General features: G+C 47.0%; 1 protein-coding gene across 7 annotated transcripts in view; it reads right to left on the bottom strand.

Moving 5' to 3' along the window:
* SCRG1 (stimulator of chondrogenesis 1) overlaps window positions 1–21,316 on the bottom strand; it is a 92,101-nt gene extending 70,785 nt beyond the window's left edge. For 5 of the 7 annotated variants that reach the window (XM_081021827.1, XM_081021828.1, XM_081021830.1 and 2 more), the window contains exon 1: window positions 8,662–8,967. The gene's annotated coding sequence lies outside the window, so the exon portion shown is untranslated. Of the gene's footprint in view, window positions 1–8,661; window positions 8,968–12,555; window positions 12,664–19,495; window positions 19,586–21,188 lie in introns of those variants that run through there. The other 2 variants (XM_081021832.1, XM_081021833.1) reach the window with 2 other exon arrangements.
* Window positions 21,317–23,285: the final 1,969 nt, after the last annotated feature.

Raw genomic sequence — 23,285 nt, 5'->3', positions numbered from 1 at the left:
TGGGCAAAGCCTTCGTAGGAAGAGCCGGAGGATCCTCGAAACGACGGAGTTATGAGCCAGCTGCGAGTAGGAAGCCATGCTGGGATACCTTAAAAGAAGGCGTCATCTGCTCCAATGTAGTCCACGGAAGATCAGGTTATAATACTGCAATAGGTCTGCAGTAATGCAATAGGGATGGGCATGGATGGACTGCAGGACTGTTTTAAAGTGGTGTCAGCCTGTCTACTTGAGAGTCTCAGTTCTGTTAACCAGTTAACCTAACCAGTTCTGTTAGGTTAACAGAAAACAATGGGGATGTTTGGGGGGGGGGGGAAACATAAGCTGCAGCTTATTTTAAAACGTTTTTTGTTTTAAGCAATACACTTCCAAACAGGCTGCAGCACAACTCCTCAGATATATACCAGAAGAATATGTTTAGCTCACCTCATGGCCTGGGTGCTTAACACAGATTAAGTGCCCAGGAGGAGCCACAATGTGACCGCGGTTTCTACCTTCTTCTTGAGTTAGATTGCCGCGGGGGTGGGACAGAGTTGTAAGAATCCTGTTGTTGGCTTTTGTCTGCTGACTTTACCATTAGGCAGTTAAATAATTAACTCTTATTTAAGTCAATATTATAGTCTTAGCGCGGGGTAGCATTCGGATTTCCTGCCTCGGGCAGAAAATACATCTTGATCCTTTTCTGGTTGTTGATTACTGAAATGTTTGGCGTTGGCAGCATCCGGTGAAGTTTAATTCCAGTCCTCGGGTTTGTCTGTTGACTGAGGCGGCCTCCCTTTCCTGAACTTGAAAGCAGTGCTTTGAAAAGCAGCGATCCTATGCATGCTTCTTTGAAAGCAAACGCCGCTGAACAAAGTGAAACTTGCTTTCAAGCAAACGTATTTGGAATTGAATCATTTTCCTTGCGCTGGGTCCTATGCTATGCTTGTGCCAGGGAGGGAGAGGGAAAATGAAGAAGCATCTGAACGTCATTGCTATTGGGAAACCGAGTTTTTCCATGAAGGGTTTGATAATCTGCCATAAACGGGGGAGGGGGTAGTGGGCATAGTACAAGGGGGGGGGGGGAGCAAGAAAACTGAATTATTACAATGATAGCAATGCGCCAGTGAAAGAAAACAATTAAGGAGTTTTTGCACAGTTTCGATCGTGCTCTTCTGAAAAGCAGGGTGCGTGTGGATGGCCCGATCCGGATCAAGTGGCAGTCGATTCCACAGGAACTAGCAACCCCCTCTGCATCCTCTTCGCTTCAAAGCTCGGCCCATGAGTTGAGTGATCGCGGATCGCAGTTATGAAACGGACGAGAGGCCATCCTGAAGGAGAATAACTCCAGTAGCCCGAGCAGACGCCTCTCTTCAGACCTTGCCTCTGCGTCGCGAGCGTTTCCCATACAAGTTCTTCATATTTCACAAGTTTCTGACATTCCTAACTCCAGTAGAAATGCTTTCAAGAGTACTTCCAGGAGGGGCGGAAGGAGAGCGGGGGTAGTTGGGGAGAGAGGTCTGTAAATGCGCAGCCCCTTGAACTACATAGCATTTTATGGGCACTCAAAACCATCGAAATTGCCCATAAGGCTCCTCGATTTGTCTGTATACAGTCATGATATAGAATAACGACGCATTTAATGTTTCAAATCGCCGGCGGAGTAAACCAATTCTCAGGTGTAAACGATTACAAAACGCCTTAATAGCCGTCGCCGTTACATGCAATTTACCGCACTCCCCTAACTCCACCCTCTTTGTTCCTTGTTCGCATAGTTGTGATTTACAGACCCGCTCGAGCGCCAGGGTGGTGGCGCTCTGATTCCAGCATTAAGACTGAGCCAGTAATTCCCTAACTAGCCTAGACAAGGAGAGGGAGAGGATCTGGCTGGGAAACGATTGCAGCAACGGGTCCCCAAACCTAGAGGTTCGTCTCAAGGAACTGCTGCAATTTCTGGTTTCGAAAGAAACAAAATTCAGGCCTTGACTCGGTGGTTGCTCTTTTTATTTTCTTGGGCATTGCTACAGACGAAGTACAGCAACCAAAAATAGAAGCCCGGCGCACTTAAACCGAAGTGCCTGCATTCAAGCAGACTTCCAAATAACAGCTGAATTCGGCACACGTCTCTTGAAAAATGGCATTGCAGTCCTAACCAATAATAGTGGTTTTCTGGACGGAGCTGTTGTATCAGTCCCACTGATTATTCAGAGCAAGAAGTTTCCAAGGAAGTTTCCTCAGGATCCACTTGCAAAACCTTTCTAATCAATGGGATTTATTCCCAAATTTGTGAGGTGCAATGCTAGTTCAGCTTACTTCAGCGTGGGGGACGCGGGACGGGCATGAATCCTTGTCCTTCGGCTTAGCAAGGCTGTGGATCGGTTGTATTTACTAAGAGCAAAGTAGCGGTCAGATGTTTGTACTGCTATTCAGATCCCCATACTTTGCTCTCCTTAATTCTACAAAGCCCATTGTAGAATTTATTCCAGACTCTGTATTTCAAATGGAATAGAATTGATTACCTTCAGTGCATTTACTTGGATGTGCCCCCGGGATCTACTTTCAAGTCAGTCTGTTTGTCTCAGCCTTAGTGACTTTAAAAATTGCACTTGCGTTTCTAGTGGAAATTTCGTTGTAACTCAAATGAGGAACTTGGTATGGTCGCATGACAGTCCCAAAGATCGCCAGCCTTGATTTGGGCTGTGGTTAGGCCTATTATAATCAATGAAAAGTTTTTAGTGATTCATTTCCTCTTTTTTTTTTTTTAAAGCAAGCTAAGGGAACACCCATAGCAAACAAAACTAGAGATGAATTTGAGGGCAACTTTAAGAGGCCATGTTAGTAAATTTGTATCAACTGAACTGTTAGAGGGATTTGCTCCACTAGCTACCATGTCTTTAACTGATCAATAGATTAATCAACCACTTCACATTAAATTTTTCTCCGTCTTTAAGTGCAGTTCTGAGGATAGGGAAATCTGAACAGTAGATGATTGGAACCGAAACTGACTTTGTAGTTGCTACAAATAGTAACCTGCTTGCTTATAAGTAATTTAAATTTAAATAAATTGACCTTCACTTGGAAGAAAAGAGTGTTTCTTTAAGGAAAAAATCGGCATGTGGAACCATTAAATGATGGGTCACCTTTTTTGAACTGAAATCCATTCGATTTGGCAACAATGAGGGTACTTGGGAGAAAATCTCATTGAACTTGGAAGGAACGGTTTTTTATGAAAATCTTTCTCTGGCACACAACCTGGGAGTCAGTCCATCTGAAATCATCCCGAATAGCAAAGAGCAGCTTGTGCCCACTTAAAGGCCAACGGATTTATTACCTCACCTGGTAATATGCAAGGTGCTTTGTACATACACACACTTGTATGGGGGGTTGGGATGGTGAAGAGTGGAGCCAACGTAATCTAAGAGGTATAGCAGATCTGTGTACAGGACAAGAACAAAACTTCTTATTCATAAAATTCACTCTATTCTGTTGGGTACCTATCAAAACTTGAGGCAGCAAACCTTACCCTGTCCCAGCCTCGGTTGATTGGAAAGACTCAAGGCGGCTCCAGAGTAACTAAACAGCGTAAGCACAGCTAAAGGATGATTTCTACAATCTTTCCATTGGAAGGATATTGGTACTAACCTTAATAACCATCGCCGGCTCCTGGGCTAAATGCCATTGAGCTGGGTGATTTCACAGGGCCTTACTTGCAAGTAAACGAGTTTTGGATCTCAACCTGCCGAATCTGTACTATCAGATACTATTTATTATTATTACTACAGTACTTCAATTTACACAACACTTTCAAGCAAGCCAATCCATGTGAAGTCTGTATCTATCTATCTGCATTCATTTTAAAGGCAATTTGGTCTCAGTGCCAGGAATACTTACTCAGAAGCAAGTCCAAGTGCTTTCCAAAGCGCTTTCCCTCAAGTACAGAAATGAGCGAAAACTGTGCACGCAGGATTGCAGCCTCACAGCATATAGATGTTTCCTCAGAACTAAGTATGGTAATCCTACGCACATTAATTTTGGAGTAGGTCCCATTGAACAGAATGGAAAGTTACGTCAGAGCAACCCTAATCAATTCTGGGCAATGATGGGCACTTCAGATTCCCCACCGCCAATTTGGTAATCACCACTATCAGGGATGCTAATTTGAATGAAATATTGGGGGGCAGGTAAGCCCCGCTTCGCGTAACGGATCATGCATGCACACCATTTGAATGGCAATGCCAACCAACATTTTGGGGGCGGTAGCCTCCTCAAATATTTTGTGGGGGGAGGGGACCTCGGTCCCTAGGATACTGTTGGCTCCTACACCCACTATAATCCCCTTCCTATATGAAAAAGAAGCGTATCGGCTAACAACAACGACGAGGACAACCACAACAACTTTTTCCTTCGCGCGCACGATAAATTATAGTCACCTTGTCAAACCAGTGGGAAATCTAAATCACTTTGTATTCTCAAAAAGTTACAAAGAAACGATGTAAGATTTTAGATCTCTCTGGAAATGGGAGATCGCTCAGGCTTGCTGGTTTCTGTGTATGTGTGAGAGCGCGCTCGCTGTGGTGTGGATTGGGGAGGGAGTGGCGGGAGCGGGCCTGGCGATTGTTTACTGTTCTCCTCGCCGCCGCCTCCGAGCGCGCCCTGCAGGCTCCTCGGTCCGGGGGACTTTGATGGGAGCGCGACTGGACGATGAGCAGAGTCTCCCTTTCTCTGGCACGCCGGCCGGAGCCACTTGGGAGGTCCTGCCCAACTAAGGCAGCCACCGCTAACAACTCCCAACAGGAGACTTCGTGGACCAGCCCAGGGTCACAATTAAAAACAAGCGCTTAAAAGAAAAGAAAAGAGACCTATCAAAGGCTGTGGGGGCAAGGGGAGCGAGGAGTCTGGAAAGAAAAAGCCACTTCCATTCATCAGAGGCCAGGAAGGCCGGAGCCCGCTCCCTCCCCCTGTCCCACCCCGGTTTAGTTGGAGCCTTTGCCAAGGCTGTTTGTTTGTTTGTTTGCACCACGGGCGTCTTCAAGCTGGGGCCATTTAAGCCGAAGACTAGCTTGAGAGCAAGTCCTCCTGAATCCCGCGAGGCTGCAGGCGAAGAGGGTGGGTCAGTTGTGATGGGAAGAAACTCTCCAGAATTCGGGAGTGTGGCGAGGACTGTCAAAACACATTCGCAGGAGGAAGAGAGACGCATTGCAGAGGCAGCCTCAGCCTCACCCCAGGGACCAGCTAATGGGAGTGGGCGAAGGGTTGTCTGAAGCACCCACCGGGTCCTCTGCCTGAGTACAAAACCCTTTTTGTTATTTTCCAAAATTCCCTCTGGAACTTGCTTGCAAATAAGGCGCCAGTCCTCTTGCTTCGTAGAAAGTCCTATTGAACTTAATGGGGCTTTTGATGAGCCATCTATGACCTATAGATTTGCGCTGCAAGTGTTGTGTCACCACAAAACCATACAAAACTAAGCCACGATCAGTCACCGGTTCCTACTCTCTAACTGCCTTATACTAAAAGTCAAGGATTCCCCTTTAATTGGTGGGATTGCCTTGCACATAACCGGAGCTTCTAAGGAAACTTACTACTAATAAAAATAAAAATAATGATAATTTTACTATTTATATCCTGCCCATCTGGCTGGGGGTTGCCCCAGCCACTCTGGGCGGCTTCCAACAAATATAAAGACACAATAAAACATTAAACACAGAAAAACAAAGAATATATATCTTGTGCCTTGCAGCCGTGCAAACCCGATCCGAAACACCGGGAAGGCTAAGAATCCTATGTAGACTTATTTTTTATTAAGTCCCATTCAGCTCAATGCGACTTACTTCCGTGTTAACATGCACAGGCGGATAGGAATAATAATAATTTATTATTTATACCCAGCTCATCTGGCAGGATTCCAGCCTAATCCTTTGTACGTTTACTCAGAAGTAAGCCTCGTTTCCAGGTTACTGTGCACATGATTACTAAAGCCTAATAGATGCTTCAAGACCCACCGGCTTTCGGATCCAGCCAGATAACCTGCGTTGTGGATCTCCTGCACAGTCCACAATCTAGGGGAATCAGTGGGATCCTGCTTGGATCTGAGCTGAATTCAGTCCCCATTAAAGCCACGAACCTGATCCAAGAACATCTCACTGGGCCGGTTTGTAGTTTGGGCTGTAATTATATGTAATGATTCTAGATTTCAGGTAGGTGGTTGTGTTGGTCTGACGCAGTCGAAAATAATAATAATAATAAAAATGTCCAGTAGCATCTTATAGACCAACTAAGTTTGTTCTGGTATAAGCTTTCGTATGCATGTATCTGAAGAAGTGTGCATGCACATCAAAGATTATACCAGAACAAACTTAGTCTATAAGGTGCTACTGGACAATTTTTTATTTTTTTATTTTTATATGTACTAATATTAAACACGGTTTTATAAACAAAGGAAGGCATTTTTTGTGGCGTCCTTGGCCGTATTTTACCTACAGGAACAATGACAAGTGATAAAACAAGCCACATCTTTTTGAAGATTGGATCCCTTCCGTCGCTAAAATCAAGCCATGACACCGGCCGGTGATTGGCACTGGGCTATTCCGATTTATTTTGTTTCACGTTCATGCGATCATAGAGAAGAAACAAAGCGGTGCATCTGTCCATCGGGACCTCGCCATGCTTGGATCAACCCTCATGTGAAGGAGCCAAGACGCTTTGTTTCCAGATCACTCCCGTTTAAGAGCCGAGGGACCAAGTGGTGGCGACCGCTCCCTTGAAAGAGAGCACGAACGAAAACGCCTGGGCGATCCTGCAGTGTAAACCCTAAGAAGCTTCCTCACCGGCTCTTTCCATTTCCCCCACATTAAAAAGAGTATCTAGAAACCAGGAATTAAAAAGCTCCCGTATTGGAACGGTAAGAGACTGATAACTCCCCACCAAAGATGCGATTAATAGGGTGATCCTGAAATTACCCACAAGTAAGTCGCACTGGCTAGACCTTTCTGCTTAGGAAATGGGCTTAAGTGGGGGGGGGGAGGGGAACGGGACAAATCCGGGCTCAAATAAGCCTCATTGAACATAGTGGGAACTAACGCGATACAAAAGGATGACGTTGCAGGGAACCAGGAACCAAGGAATGACCATCCATTCGATTTTCCATCCAGATAAAATGTTCCGACGATCGGGGTGCAAGCATATATATAAAACCGCCACTTGGAAAGAGTGGCAAAACCTCCATTCATTTTAGTGGAGCTGGATTGCAACGCATATTGCTAAGGGCATTTCTTAAATAAATAAATAAATGGAACTTTTCCTTTTACTTATTCCAAACAACAACAAAGTGCCAGCTTTAAAACTGAAGAGATCCTGAGAGACTGGCACCTCTATTTAAAAGGAAGAAAAGTTCAATAGGGTTTCATCAGTAAAATCTGTTTCCCAGCACAAAATCAACAGCAAAACCTGTGTCACTCTGAATGAATCTGATTGCTCATCAGAATTATAACCCAAGTCCTTTACTTTCTCAAGGGTGGACTCTTCCAAAACACTGTCTTCGAAGTAAACATGTATGATCTGGGTATCAAGATACGGCGTGTATATGACACACAGGGTTGCGTGAACACACGTACCCCGCAGCTTTCTGATCCCAAACCCGGTTTAAGCGCCTCTCATTGGCGTTGATTGCTCAGAAAACCTAAGCATGCCAATTTAGAAGACAATCCCGTTTAAATCAGTGGGATTTACTTGAGAGTAATCAGCCATAGCCAGGATCCTCCCACTTTATAAGTCTGACTCTCCACACTCACCGTCTGCATCTTCTAAGTGGTCCTTGAACCACGCGGGTAAACCCTAACATCGTGAGGACTACATCCTTGGGCCAGTTTAGCAATCCAAGCAAAAATCAATTTACAACCCAGTCACTAACTTTTGCTAACTTGGAAGTGAAGCTGCGTGGGTCCGGAAGGTACTAAGGGCTGCAATCCTATGAATACTTTACTTGGGAGCAAGCCTCAGTGAAGGCAGCAGGACTTCTGAATAAACATAGGATTGTGCTAGACAGCGATTTAAGACGCTTTTTAAATTGGGAGGCGGATCCTGCCGTAAAACAAAACCGAGTCATAACTAAATATTCGGCTTAATTATTTTTGGAGCTCGTCTAGGGCGCAACAGCAGAGGCGGAGAAACCGATCTATCCGGACTGCTGGTGTCGACACCTCAGTTTTTCAGGGTGTGGAATGAGGGATCGGGCCCCGCATTCAATCCAGATTACCAGCTCTACTGCCTGCCTATCTCAAGAACCTGCAGGTTAAAGAGTCGTGTGTGTGTGTGTGTGTGTCCGGGTCCGCGCGCGCGCCTTTCCTGGGATAACTGAGTGCTCCTAACCACCCGCCCCCTCTCCTAGCCTTGTGCGGGAAGAGGCCCTCGCTCCGGAGCAGGAGATCACAGAGAAACGCCGAGCCCCAGGAACTACTCCCTTTCTTGGCTGCCAAACATGCTCAAGGCCAGGCCCTTTCGGCCTCTCCAGGGCTCGGTGGCGCTGCGGGAGGGGGCTGCGCAGAGCTCCAGAGGGGCCGAGGGAGGGAGTCAAGTGCCTGGTCTGGTCCTAGTGGTCTGCCGACACCGCTTTCGTGTAAACGCGTGCCAACAGGACGAGGGCTCCCCCCCCCTTCCCTGCGTCTCCCCAAGGGCCCAGTTGCTAGTTACCTGAATTCCCTTCCCGGTGCGTTTCAGCGGCGTCGATCTCTCGGCGTCGTTTGGGGAAATAGGCTGAGACGAGGAAGGAGAACTGAGACGGCGGGTTGTTCTGGGGGAGCGGAGAGGTTAGGAGGGCGGGGAGAAAGTCCCTCAGCTGGAGCCCTGAAAGACGGCCTGGACTTTCCCCGCCGGAGCTGACGAAGTGGGGCTGCAGCAGCAGGATCTGGGGAAGGTTTCTCCCTGGTTGGGGAGGACGTCGGTGGAAGAAGGGAGGGCGGAGGGCGGAAGGACGGGAGGTTTCGCCTGAGAAACTTAATCTGCCCTACAGTAGCGCCGGAGTCTGGGATGTGTCACCGCTGACAGCAGCCTCGACGGGGCGGGGGGCGCGCTCGCTCCCGTGCGCGCGCGCACACACACGGAGGCAAGTTGGTCAGTCAGGCGAGCAGCAGCACCGCCACCCAACCTCCCGGTTCCTTCAAAAGAGGGGAAGGGGCTGTGTGTGGGAGGGGGCGATCTATGACTTTTTTTTTGCGGGGGGAAGATTAAGAAGAGAGGGCGGCAGAGAGCCCTCCGACGCTAGCTGTTGAAGGGCAATGTCATGTTTCAAGGCCACCAAAGGCCATAAACTTCAAGCGGGGCTTTGCTGGGGCTCCTCGGAATGACTTTAATGAATAATTTCGGAGACAGTTACGGCTTTGAGGTAATTGCTGCCGCGGCTCTATGAAAACCAGACGTGGTGGCTGGCTCGGGAGAGGGGAGTTCTTCCAGCCAGGCCACTCGCCTGGCTCCCGGCAGAAGCCGCTGGTTCAGCTTGAAGAGAAGAGCTGCCTGGCAACCCGCTCCGTCGGACCTGGAAATCCTATAAGCGCCGGCGGGGAGGAAGGGAAAGGCCTTTCTGCGCATGCGCGATCTGGGAAGTTGTCCTCGACCCCGCTCTTCCAACTCTTAACAGAGCAACTCAGAAGTAAGCCAACCCCCAGGAAAGTACAGTACTTGCAGGACTGCAGCCCAACGGTCAGTGGAGGTCGATCCATTAGGGCGCTGCCCCACCCATCTCATTTTTTTTTTCAGCCAGTCAACAGCGTAATCCCATCCATGTATATTTAGAAGCCCACGATATAAGAGCTTTTGAATGGGAAAAGTTTTACTTCAAAGTGAAAGTCAGTGAGATCCAGGGGTGCCAACTTGAATAAAATATTGGAGGGGGGGACAGGTAAGCCCTGCCTCACATAATCAATTACATGATTCATGCATGCACCCCATGCATGCAGCCCCGGGCGGGATTTAGGTTTGAGGAGGCCCTAAGCTACTGAAGGTATTGGGGCCCTTTATATGTCCAGCTGTCCTTTGTCAACAACAAATTGTCGCTGTTTTTTGTGTTGAATATATGCTATATGGTAATTTATGGGCTTAATAGGTATCTAAAGCCATTTGCACATGTTGCCATGCAGCTAGTCCCGGCAAAATGTAGGCACCCTATATATAGAAATGAGCAAACTAGTGATATTTTAGGGAGCAGACTAGCAGGCTCCCTAAAATTACTTACATCACAGGAGCCTACACAAGACAAAACACTGTTGCTGTATATAGGTTTTATTTTATGTGTTTTTTAGCTTATATTTTGGAAATGTACATCCAGTTTTTCCCCCTTTAAATTTTTTTGGGGGGCCCAAGAGAGTGTCGCCCTAAGCTATAGCTTGTTTAGCTTATACGTAAATCTGGCATCAGTATGCCCATCAACTTTGGGATGGTTGGCCCCCTCAAATATTTTATTTATCAGCCCCTAGGAGTTGGCTCCTATGGTGGGATCTGTCTGCAAGGCATTGAAATTAAGGTCCTGGTCTTCAGTTGTGTTCATGGTAGGTTGCACCATGTCCATGAGATGGACGGTGAATGCTCCACCAACCTTGGGTCAAAGGCCCTTTATAGACATGAGAAGGGAGAGCCAGCATGGTGTAGTGGTTAAGAGCGGTGCACTCGTAATCTGGTGAACCAGGTTCACTTCCCTGTTCCTTCACATGCAGCTGCTGGGTGATCTTGGGCTTGTCACACTTCTCTGAAGTCTCTCAACCTCAGACACCTCACAGAGTGTTTGTTGTGGGGGAGGAAGGGAAGGAGATTGTTAGCAGCTTTGATAACACAGAGCCTAGGGCTTGCCGATCAGAAGGTTGGCGGTTCGAATCCCTGTGATGGGGTGGGCTCCTGTTGCTCGGTCCCTGCTCCTGCCAGCCTAGCAGTTTGAAAGCATGAACTGCAAGTAGATAAATAGGTACCACTCTGGCGGGAAGGTAAACGGCGTTTCCGTGCGCTGCTCTGGTTCACCAGAAGCGGCTTAGTCATGCTGGCCACATGACCCGGAAGCTGTACGCCGGCTGTACCTCGGCCAATAAAACGAGATGAGTGCCGCAACCCCAGAGTCATTCGCGACTGGACCTAATGCTCAGGGGTCCCTTTACCTTTAGGGTAGTGATAAAGCGGGATATCAAATCCAAACAACTCCTCCTCCTCCTCCTCCTCCTCCTCCTCCTCTTGTTCTAAGGCAAGGTTTGCAGGGACCCCTGTGGTATTGTTGCACTCCACCGTCTGCCCCAGCCAGCATAGCCAATGGCCATGGGTTATGTGACTTCTACTCCAGCAACATCTGCAGGGCCCCAGATTCCCAAACCTTGCTCTGAAGGCAACGTGTACAAGCTAATGTCCGCAGGCTCAGCCAACACTGACTTGAGAAGCAAGCTGAACAGTTAAATCCAGCACAGAAGACAAAGGCGCATTGGCTTTACAGAAGATCTTCTATCTACGCTGCCTAAAGCTGGGGTTGGGGAAATAACATTCTTCTCCGTGCATATTACATCTGATGCTGTATGCTCTGTTGTAAGGGTGGGCCGGGCAGAAATGCGTTTCATCTTACAACAGAATGTTGCTTTCATTTCCCATGGACACCCTCGGCAAAGCTAGCCTGGGTTAGAAGCTTCCGGCTCCAGCTGTTTTAAGGTACAGACAACAGAGAGAGAGAGATCTGGGAGCAACATCGCCCTCTTGTCTGACAACCACGTGTTTCTTCAGTGGGCGGAGGCTGTGGCGTCAGTGGGTCTTTGGTCTCCACTTGCAAAATGTGGCCTAGGCGTGAGCAGGATCCCGTGGCCACACAACCGGATCTGGTTCTACCCGTCAAGGGTACGCCCTATTATAACAATTTCGCGTGGAGGAGAGGTGGGGCGCTGTTTGTGGCTTCTTATTATCTTTATTGCCACTGTTATTACCACAAATAACTAGCTTATTCAGGACTTCCATCATTTTCTGGGACGCAGCAGCAGCATCCTCTCTTTGCTCCCTTCTATATAGTTCTCTCACCGCTTCTCCCCTCCCCAAATCTACCGTCGCAGGCATTTTTCTTTCACATTCTGTCTTTTTCACACGTTCCGATATAAAACTGCCGTGCTTTGGGAAAGTAAGTTCGCGATCCTCTACACCGTTACTTTTAAAAAATGTCCCACTTAAAGAAGGATCGGCCCACCCAGGAGTTTCGTCTCAGTTTAAGCATATTTACTCGGGGGCGGGGGACGACGACGACTTTTGTGGGGGTTCAGTGAGGTAATTGCAAAGGAAGTGGGCTCATCAAGCTTAATGACTAGGGATTAATTCCTCATTGAACGGGCAGCTTCCTAATCATCTTTACTCAGAAGTCCCACAGTGCGCAATGGACTTGCTCCCGGGAGAGTGTGCGACTAGTACTGCAGCCTGATTTAGGACTTACTTCTGAGTTAAATACTTAGAATGCAATCCAACTGAGTCATAGTCCCAGTAGACCCATAGAAATCGATGGATTTGCGTGAAGCTACTCTTGAGTATGACTTGCACACTCTTGCACGCCGGCTTATCTGGACATAATTCAGAGAGACTTACATCCGGTGAACAGGATATTCTTTTTCTGATTGCAGTCCTGAAAGGAAGTGTATTCTTCATTGCTAAATGCAGTTCTCCAGTGCTCTTTCTGTAGTTGTTGTGGGATATCTAAAATAAGGAAGTCAAAACCAACAACTTCTGATTACTGGAAAGGCACACACAGAGGAAGTTGGATCTCACAAGGTCTACTCTACAGGAAGTCCTCCAGGTGAGAGCCTCTCCCAACTGTGTCCAGACAGGTAAAGGGGCACAACCTATATAAGCTGCTCACAGCCCAGCGGTCTGCTCTCTCTGATCCCTGCTATCTGATCTCTTCTCTTTGATGCTTCATCAATGACTAGGGACGTAGGACATGTGCTGAGCCGCAGCTCAGGCTCCAATTCTAATCTAAACTATAGTATATGTCTGTTACTACATTTTAAGCCTGCCTCAAGACAGCTACTGTGAAACTGAGTGAGTCTAACTTTACTTATAAAAAGACCGTTTTGAGGGATTATTGTTTTAGGGGGGAGGGGGAAATACCAAGAAATTCAGTCTGTAAGCAAAGCATCCTGGATTAAAATTAAAAGGCTAAAGCTATTTTATCAACGGTTTCCTTATTTTTGCTGACAAAGGGATGCTCTCTGCTGAACTCACATACGTAAGGAAGCATGATATCTAAGAAATATATCCTCTCCTAGTTTCTATACACATCACCAAAGTTTTCGCTTCAGACACCGGATTCCTCCAAGTGCAAATTATTTGTGTAGTCTTTTGAGGGAAACTGCGCTCCTCATCTAGTCTACTCAAAGCATAAACGCAGAGGTGCCTGACGTCTTCATTTTGATCAGGGTATAAGTTACACCAGCCGTTTAAGAATAAGACTCGGAGCACAATCATGTCTGCTCAGAAGCAAGTCCTACTGAATTCAATGGGGCTTCCTCCTAGGGAGCCTTCTACCCATTCCTAAATCCATGTAGTTGCTTGCAGCGCTTCTCTCTTGCGTTTAGGGTTGCGATGCCAACTTTGAAAGACGAAATATTTTTAGTTCCTGAGAAACGATTGTCGTTTTAATATCTCCTATTTAGGAGTACACTCATTGACACCAATTAGGATTTATTTACGAATTAATTTGTTTTAGGGTCTGGGTATAGTTATCACGTCTGCTTTCTTGCTTGATTTCAATACTTGGAAATAATATTTCGTCGTCCGCCCGCCCCCGCCCCGTCAAAGCGCAAACGCCCCATGTTTTCCTTTCGGATGTGGTTGGACCAGAATCCGAAGCCTCAGCTCCGCATCTCCCTTGGCTTAACGAGGAATTGTGGCTTTCCTTTTGGAGACAGTGAATCTTGGCCGTGTCATTGGCTGCAACAACGAAAGCCTCTCGTCTCTCAGGCCAATCAAAGCTCGGCCCCTGGCCAGCCTTCGGCGTCTTCCCTTAATCCGGCGCACAAATAAACCCAAGGTTCTCTCTCTGTCTCCTCTGCTGAATATATTATCGGTCGCCCCGCCTCGCTTTCCCGGTCCCACCATTTTAGGGCGACTCGAAAGATCCGCTTGCTGCACAATCTTGTTGAGGGATATTCTTACGCGAGAAGGATCCCCACAGATCTCTTAGAGCAAGTTTCACAGGCTACTTTCCTGGGGAAGGGGAAATAGATTTTGGATCTGGAGCCTGAGGAGCGAAAGAGGGCTTGATATGAGACAGAGTTCCGCCCAGGACCGGCTCTTAGATGTGCAAAGCAGGATTATCGCACTTTAAACATCTGTGGCACCCCCGCAATAATCCCGGGTGGGAACTGTAGTTTGTGAAGGGCCCTGAAAACTGTTAGGAGACTCCTATTCCCCTCACAATTCTCAGAGTCAATTGCTCTTCCTAGGGAGTTCTGGAAATTGTAGTTCGATATCAGGAACAGGGGCTCTCCTAGCAGATCTCAGCACCCTTAACAAACTACAGTTCCCAGGATTCTTTGGGAGGCAGTATGCCATGACTACTTGAAGTGGCGGGATACTGCTTTAAATGTATAGTGTGGATGGGGCAGAGCTGAGAACTGGAACCCTGGATGGGAAGAAATAATGTACAGTATATAATAGAATGCATTTAGATTTAGTGCAGGAGGGGTGAGAGGTGCAGAGCTACATTTAGCCACAGGGGCCTGAGGTTACCAATCCTTGGACTAGAGTTTCCAGGGAATGGTGCAGCTTCTAGGCAAATCTTTCTTCAGATACTTCTGGTGCAGAGTGGAAGAGTGGTACACAGCAAAACAAGAAAGTGGCTCATCTATGTTCAGCTATATAATCTATCAATAGGTCTGTCTAGTCTGTTATCCTCTCGACAGTTTGTCCTCTCTAGCAGTTAGTATTTGTGCAAGACAATTTAAATTTAAGGGGAAAGGCATTCACTCTGGATTCATAGAACTTTAGAGTTAGAAGGTATCCTGCGGATCATCTATTTCAGCCCCCTGCAATGCAGGAATATTCAGCTGTCCCATACAGGGACTGATTCTGCAACCTTGGCATTATCAGCACCATGCTCCACCAACTGAGCTACCAGGGGTGGGTATATTACATCTATTGAAATGGGGGGGGGGGAATGAAATGAAGGGGGTTTCAGATCACTGTAGGCTTCAGTTATGTTCCTCCTCTTACCTGGGCAGCTGATCAGCTTTCTTCAACAGAGGAGAAAGAAAAAGAAAAAGATGGGTGTAAAAGAGGCACTCTGCTCATGCTTTGACCAAGTTGATTGCGGCGTATGTACGTCTCTAGATTTGCATTGTGCAAATCTATTGAAATATTTCCATCTCACTCTCTAATGCAACATATTTGAAAATGAAGATATTTCACTGTGTAAACTGGAAGCCTTTATAACACACAAATGATCTCAGGATGTTTTTATTTCTAAGAGATTGTTTGTGTTAAAAGAATACCAGCAAACCCATCTCCCAATAGCAGGTTCTGGGGAGAAAATATGAACTCCTCTATACCCTCCCCAACCCATACCTTTGTAATTTTTGTGTTCAGGATCAGTAAGTGCAGGAAACGCCCAACAGACTATGAGATATGGCAAAGTACTGTGCTGTAAATATCGAAGTCTGTGCTACATTGTGAAACCTGGGCCAGTCCTACCATTAGGTGATTTGAGGTAGCTGCTTTGGGCAAGCAGATTTTGGGTATCATGAAAGGGCAGCAAGTTGCTTGCTGCTTAATTTATTATCATTGCACTTCCCCCAATGTCAGCAATGGGGAAGAGCCTTGGGGGGAGGGGCGCTTCTGCCTTAGACACCAAAATAATTTGATGGGACTTCAGTAGTATGCATCATATGCCAGCCCTGTTTTGAAACCTGGTGGACCCCTGAGGTGGCAGCCCAGCCAACCCAAGTCTTCCTCTGGTTCTGTCCACTGCAGATCCCTGGCATCTATGTTGATTCTGGAGCAGAGTTCCAAGCTGAAAATGACCCAAATTTTGAGAAGAGCATTGCCACCATTGTATCTGACCAACTTCTCCTCGGAGTAGAACCACTGAATGGAATGGACATAAATTAATCACGTCTATCAATTTCAATGCGTCTACTTTGAGTCGAAGTAACTTTCGATACAGCCCATTGTTGAGGGTTAAGAAGACAGACATTCCCAGGTCCTTGGAAATATTTTCCAGTGCTTCCATTATCTGGTCATCAGGTTTTTCCCCCCTCTGCCTTCCAAGAGATTTGCAGCAAAGCGAAATGAATTCAGCATGCAAAACCTCAAAAAGACAAAAAGGATTCAGAAAACGCGAGGTTTTCTTGGATGAAAAGACAGAATTAGGAGAGAAGAAAGAAAAGAGAGCAAAGAAAGGCTTCCTCTATATCCCCTCGCATTCCAGCTGGTGGCCTGGAACTTCAGCTGGTGTTTGGAAAGCGGCTTGGTGATTACACCCAAGTCTTGAGCAGGATGGCTCCTCGCCGTCTGATCTGACGTCAGGGTGTCCATAGAGGCTCTCATTGCAAGGCAGGAGGGAGGGAGGGAGAGAGGAGAGTTCTAATCACTGCCAGATGTCCTTAATAGCAAATATCAAGACTTATATGGTGCCTAAGAATAAATTTGTAAACAGGGCTCCGCGCGAGCCCATCATCAAAGCAGTGGCATTGCTGAAGAAATAGGAGGGAGGGAGAGAGACGCTCAGCTTGAATGGCTACCTTTGGGGGTGAAGGGCGGGGGTGGAGGAGAGAGAAGAGAGGACAGGCCCTCAAGAGAGTTCCCTGAAAGGAACAGATCTCTAACCTCGCCCCGCCCCGTTCTCGAGGCTCTTCAGAATTTATGTGAATATATAATTCAGATAACCATTGCGCTTTAATCTCCATTAAAGGGGGGGGGGGAGGTTTAAACAGCTGAACCGTAATCGGCCAATTAGAAATGGAAAAGATTTGAAGGTGCTGGGGTGGGGAGTGTACATATTTCATAGACTGGAAAGCAGAAAGAAGAGCGTGAGAGAATGATAAGCCTGAGTTATAACCGCAGAAGAGGTTACAACAGCGGCAGGAACGTGGCCATCCGTTTATTTTCCACTGTCAAGGGCAGCTCCATTCATTGGAAAGAGACACAGTCCAGTTAAAAAAGGTCCCAATTTTCAAGTCCAAAAGCACTTCCACCGCCCATGGTAGGGCTGGACTGCAACCTTACTTGGAAGTCATTCGCTTTATTTCAACGGAATCTCCTTCCACGCATAACTGGGATCGCAGTTTAATGGTGCAAATCTCCTGGACTTATTGCCAAGCGTCAAAGACAGGCGTAAAAATCAATGATACGCACGTTTTAAACGGCTGCGGGGCTGGAGGGTGTAAGGAAATCCGAATAGTTTGACAGTGTAGGGTCTTACAAACGCGATGCCCCTGTCCGTGCTCACTCAGAAGAGAACCCATTGAAGTTCCATGGGGCTTACACATATAGGGATCCCCAAGTGACATGCGGATCGCAGCCAGAGGAGGCCAGCGAGACGCTCCGCGCGTCATTCTGACGCCAACTTTGACAGAGAGGCTCGCCATCGTTATCTGGCTCGAAGGAAAAACCGCTGTAAATTTCAGGAACCGGGTTGGGGTGGTAGAGTGAGCAATTCCACGGAACATGTGACAAATCCACAACACAGAGAAAGCTCACGGAAGAACTACCGACAAGGGCGATCGATCCCAGCGCTCGAAATACAGTCTATTAATTCCTAACACGTTTTCTTTCCAGTTCCTACTACTAACGCCATCTGCTGTTTTTGGAATAAGTACCGAAGAAAAAAGGAATGAATGAAAGGAACGAAAAGCCTTCTTTTTCAAGCCTGACCTCTTTACCTAATCATCTAACAAAAGTAAGATTATAGGAATCCTGGAATACATCCATACACCCCATTCCATAAAGTATAATCTTTGAGACTGGGGAATTTTCATGGATTATCAACTCAGTCCGATAGACGTCTTCTAAGCAGCAATCGCTTTGAGTTCAGTAGGGTTTACGCCCAAGTAATTGAACTGAACACAAGGGTTGTTTACAACAGCATTGAAATTCCTTTAACAGATGTATGTCCGCGAGTGTCTGATGCTGATGGGGGTGGGGGTTGTTCTCATGAACTATGATTAGGGGAACTTCAGCTAGTAATCGATGGGTGCGTTGCGTAGATTAGGCTGCAGTCCTCTCGTCCGGGGTTAGGAACCTGCAGATCTCCATTTGTGGTTGAACTCCAACTCCCATCAACCTCAGCCAGCGTGGGTGATGGTCAGGTATGATGAGCCAAATTAATGGTGGGTCACATGTTTCCTACCTCTCGGCTATAGGACTTCAGCCAAGTCCTCGCAGCTCGTCTGTTACAATTGAAGGTACCCTATAGTTCATGAGAACTGTCCCTCATCACCGCCAAACATGCACAGGCGCAAGTCTGTTAAAGAGGTTTCAGTGCTGGTGTAAACAGTCCCTGATTCAATGCAGACAAGATAATTTTCAACCGAGGGAAATACTGATTTCAGAGAATTTGCTCTGTAATTAAATATATTCCAACCCATCACTTGCACTGCGGAGCTTCAATGTGCGTTTGGTAATGGTAGGCCCTGTTCAGACGAGTGGAGACTGATTTCCATGCAAATGTAAATCAGTAGTAAAATAACAAGTGTCTACTAAACTAGTACTACTAAAACAAGCTATTCTGAAATATGTGGACAGGAGGAAACTATCTGTAGTAAACATGCAAGCAAATCAACATTATCTTGCATTCCTAGGGTATTTGAAGCGCCCTCTTGAGCACAAAATATATATTTGGAAGCATATATTCCAAATATTTGGAAGCATTTCAAATTTGAAACGAATGGTACCTCTTCCAAGCAGATGTATTTGGAACAACAGTTGTAAGAAGAAATATGTGGAAAGGATAGTGGTATCCCAAATTGGACATGCTCGCTTTTAAGTTACTTTTGGAAATCTAAGATGTGGATTGAATGAAATCCAGGTACTTTATTCCAGCTGTGAAAGCGGAAGGCCGTGGAGAGGGAATATATTGTGTGGATTGAAATAGCAAACGGTCCACACATTTATATCTACATATTAAATCTAAGACCGGGCAAGCTGAATGGGAGAGACACATAGTACAATTCTAATATGTGTTGATTTGGAAGGAAGACCCACTCTGCTGAATAGGGTTTCCTCTCTGGTAAAAAAATATATATGTATCTTGTGAACCACCCTGAGATCTTCTGATGAAGGGCGGTATAAAAAATTAACAAAGAATAAAGTAAATAAATGAAAGGGCCTGTATTATTTTGGACTTTCGCCAGATCGTGGACAATAACCCCGGAGCGCCAGGACCTCAGCAGTTATCCTGAGCTGCATCTTGTCCATAAAGTAGCTCAAAGGTTAATGTTAAAGTAAGATATATTTAAATAACTTTGCATGTTGATGGAGAGAGAGAGACGAAAAGATGGCCACAAACAACAACAAGAACAAAACATACTGGTTGGTAGGCCTTCGATGGCAGATTCTGAAATCCGATTCACGCAGCTGAATCAGGGCCTTTTTCTAGTGTGCAGCTTTTAAACAGAACCTAAAGGGATACGAAGTCAGCACGTAAATACTGTGGATAGTTATTCTTTTCACTTCTTCAGGCTGTGATGCACTGCGGCTTAAGCTTCCTCGCAGGAAAATGAAAAGCAAATAGTGCATTCTCGGCGGCTCCCAACAAGGGCCGACCTCCTAAAACTTTGCATTTCCCACCTATTTCATTGCAATCCACTTCCAAACAAGCAAACCTTCGGATTCCCAACCTACAGTTTACCCCTACACAAATAAACGATTTTCGCGGGCTCTTAAAATAAATCACCGCAGCACGGCTGAAGCTGTAGAGAGAGCAACACCCCATACTGAAGACATTATAGATAAGTGAAGTCCCATTGAAATCAAAGGGAGCTAATTCCAAGCAAATGTGTTTAGGATCGGAGCGCCTCCCTGCAATCTGGAAGCCAGCGTAGCTCGCGTAGCTCCAGTTGCCTATTTAAAACAAGTGACGGTAAGGAACAGAGTTCACATATGTGAGGTGCTCACCCGACTGAAGTCAGAGGGGCTTCATTCTCTCAATGAACGCTTTTTAGGGCCGCCTTGTTAAAGAAGTCAAACAGTAGATTCCACGGCCCCAATCCTGCGCGCGTTAACTCTGCAGGCCCCACTGAGGCCCGCGAGGCTGGAGCTCAAGAAAGCGTGCAGAGTACTGCAGACTTAAAACCATTCCAAATAATCCTTTCAAAACAAAACAGGGAAACTAAGTAAAGATAATTCACATTAATAAGGAAGAAGTTCTATATGCCTTCCAAACACGATTCTTTTGCTTATGCTAGTAAGGGAAAGGAGAGGCAAAATGCTAGTTTTGAAGGCCATGATGGAGAATTAAACACACTTGTGAGCTATACTGTATCTGAAAATCATTAAACACCATGGCATATGCTACTATCACTTTTTTTAAAAAAAAAGTATATTCCATTCTCGCAAAACTGTTGCCCACAAGCAGAATACATTTGCATGGAAGCGAGTCCCTAGGGAGTTAATGCCGCACGCCAATGCTAGTGGATGGGGTGCAACCCAGGTTCGGACGTTTTTACCCCCAAGTAAGTGATCATAGGACTAGACAGGCTTACAGGGCGATCCGCAGCCGATAAAAACCAACCAGGGATTTCAAGTAGAACGTGGACTGTTTCCTGATCCCATTTCACTGGGCCAGAAAACCAAAGCTATTTCGAGGCAATTTGCTTCCCGAAAAATGTATTCGGGATCATGAGGCTAATGACCGCAGCCTGGCGTGGCATCTCATCCTCGGAAGATTTGCTGGGAAGCAAAAGTCCCACGGATCAGAGCAGAATTATCTGCCGAAAGTCGCCCTCGCCACAACCCCCCAGATTTCTGCGTCAACATGCGAGGGTGATCTGACGGAGGCTACCAACCCGATCCTATGCATGTTTACTCTCAAGTGAACAAACGCGCCTAGCAGAAAGGGGAGTGGGGTCTCACTGAGGATTAAAGAAACTTCAGTGAAACTCCCGCCTTGCATCCAGGCGCTTCGTTCTCTCTGCGACGCGCGTTTCCAAACCAGCTGCAGAAGATTCTCTCCTTGGCTGTGGCTCATTCATTAATTTCCCCTCTCGGATTACGGTGCCTACCAAATAGTTGCTGCGGCCCTCTTAAGCTATTATTGCCAGCCAGGAGGCGACGCGAGAGAATAGGATCCTGATCTTTTTCTCAGGCCTCTCTATCTCTTCCCTCCCTGTAGCGCTGGTTGCGCAGCGGTTATCATCCCAGCGAAGGGAGTGGGGGGTGGACAAGGCGACGGAGAAGTTCAGGCCTGACCTTAGCGAGAACTTTACAGATAGAGAGGGAGAGAGAGACGTTGCCAGGCTCGTCCCCAGTTCCCAGCGAGTCGCTGCCCGAAAGGACCACGTCCCAAGAAGCGAGAGAGGGCCTTATCAGGCTCGCAGCTCCCGCGCAGCGATCTGGGGCCAGGGCTCCTGACATCCCAATCGACCATCAATTTACCTTCCACCGCCCCGCTTCCCCATTTAGCTTTTAACGTCAAAAGCTACATTTTTGTCGGCTCCGGCCTGTCTAGGGCTCTTGCGATTTAGCTCCAGGAATGATTGCTCCTGAGAAAATAGCAACAGCCCCATTACCGAGCAATTAAAAAGGATCTCTCCCCCCCCACCTTTCTCTCTCCCCCTCTTCCCCTCTTAACCCTCGCCCGCCCACCCGCCATCACCTTTCAGTGGGTCCGATGGCCCCACTCGTTTAGACAAAGAGAAGGAGGAGGAGGAGGAGGAGGAGGACTGGAAGCCAAAAGTCCTATTGATCATCTGGTGGAAAGGGGAAAAAAATGCCGGTCAGTCAGCCGGCCACTTCCTGGTCTGTTTCTATGGTTGAGATTCTCCACGCACACTTAGAAATATCTCTTCACGGAAGTCAGAGGACTTCTTGGTTTTTTGAGGGGGGGGGGGCTTTGATGTCTGAGAACTTAGATCGCTAGCGATCGGTACACAAATTTAAGGCCTGGCCCGGCAGACACTGTTATTCTCGTGCTGGACTCTCATTTCTAGCACCAGGGGTCGAAAATGGTGCAACCGAGCTAATATCTATGATTACTTGGAAGTCAGCGCCGCGGATTTCAGTTTCTCAAGTAAGCGTGGGTAGGATTGCAGTCTCAAAGTTCTTGACTTTGGGTGGGATCCTGACGATTCTGTAGCATCTTTCGATTCTGGGGGGGGGGGGAGCTTTAAAGCAATGCATAAACATGTTCACACGGAGTTAACAGTCTCTCTCTCTCTCTCTCTCTCTCTCTCTCTCTCTCTCTCTCTCTGATAGCATCTAAGCGACCGGATGATCGACTCTTTCGACAATACTACGGGCCTTATTCCCCAGGAAGAGTGGCATTGGTGACCGTGTGAGCTCGTGCGTACACGTGTGTGAGGGAAAGCCTAGATCGCTCAAGTACGCTCTCTACTGCAAACAAACAACTGCAGGTTTTCCTTTTCTGCTGCTGCTGCTTGGGAAGGAAGGGTTGATAAGTTTGAATGAGGAATCATTTATTCATTAAATTTGGGGGGGGGGGGTCCTAAAAAAAGAGGAAGTGGTGAAGAATCTCTGCAGCCTCGGGATATAGACCCGCTTCTTCTAAAATCCTAGTTCAAAGCACTGAGTGGATGTAACAATGCAAACCTAACATAGAAAGACTTGCCAGTCGATATTCTGGGCCAGAAATCTACAAACACGCGAGGACGGGCGGCGTCTGGGAGTGGGAAGCTTCCGCGATCCTTGAACCAGTTGTTTCTCTTTTCTATCCAAAACTTTGGATAGCGTTGAGCAAGATCTAGGAGAAATCGTACTGGGTTGGAAAGGAGAGATTGGATCCAGCTACAACAGCAGCTGGAGTTAACTTTTTTGAAAAGAAAAGTGTGAGGTGGGGTTCGGTGGGGAGAGGGAATGTTCCTTCCCAGGCAAGTGTCTGTAAACACAGCTCTTCCCAGCCTCAGCTACCTGACCCCGGGACTGGAAGAGGGCACACCACGTTGGCCTCGTTGTTGTAACCTCGCAACCTTCCTGTTGTCAAGGCGGCCTGGCCAGCGGTGTAAAAGGCCCCTGCTTATCTTTTTATGGGCAGCTGGAATTCTACCTTCTCTCATCGTCAGAGCACAGCCAGGGCGAGCCATTTAAAAAAAAGAAAAAAAGGGGGGGGGTTTCAAAAAACAACAGCCACGCACATCAGAGAC

This window comes from Podarcis pityusensis (assembly GCF_964106645.2).
Source record: "Podarcis pityusensis genome assembly, chromosome: 9".
Taxonomy (NCBI): Eukaryota; Metazoa; Chordata; class Lepidosauria; order Squamata; family Lacertidae; genus Podarcis; species Podarcis pityusensis.
Note: the sequence above shows the minus strand (reverse complement) of the source record. Positions and strands in the feature narration are given on the sequence as shown.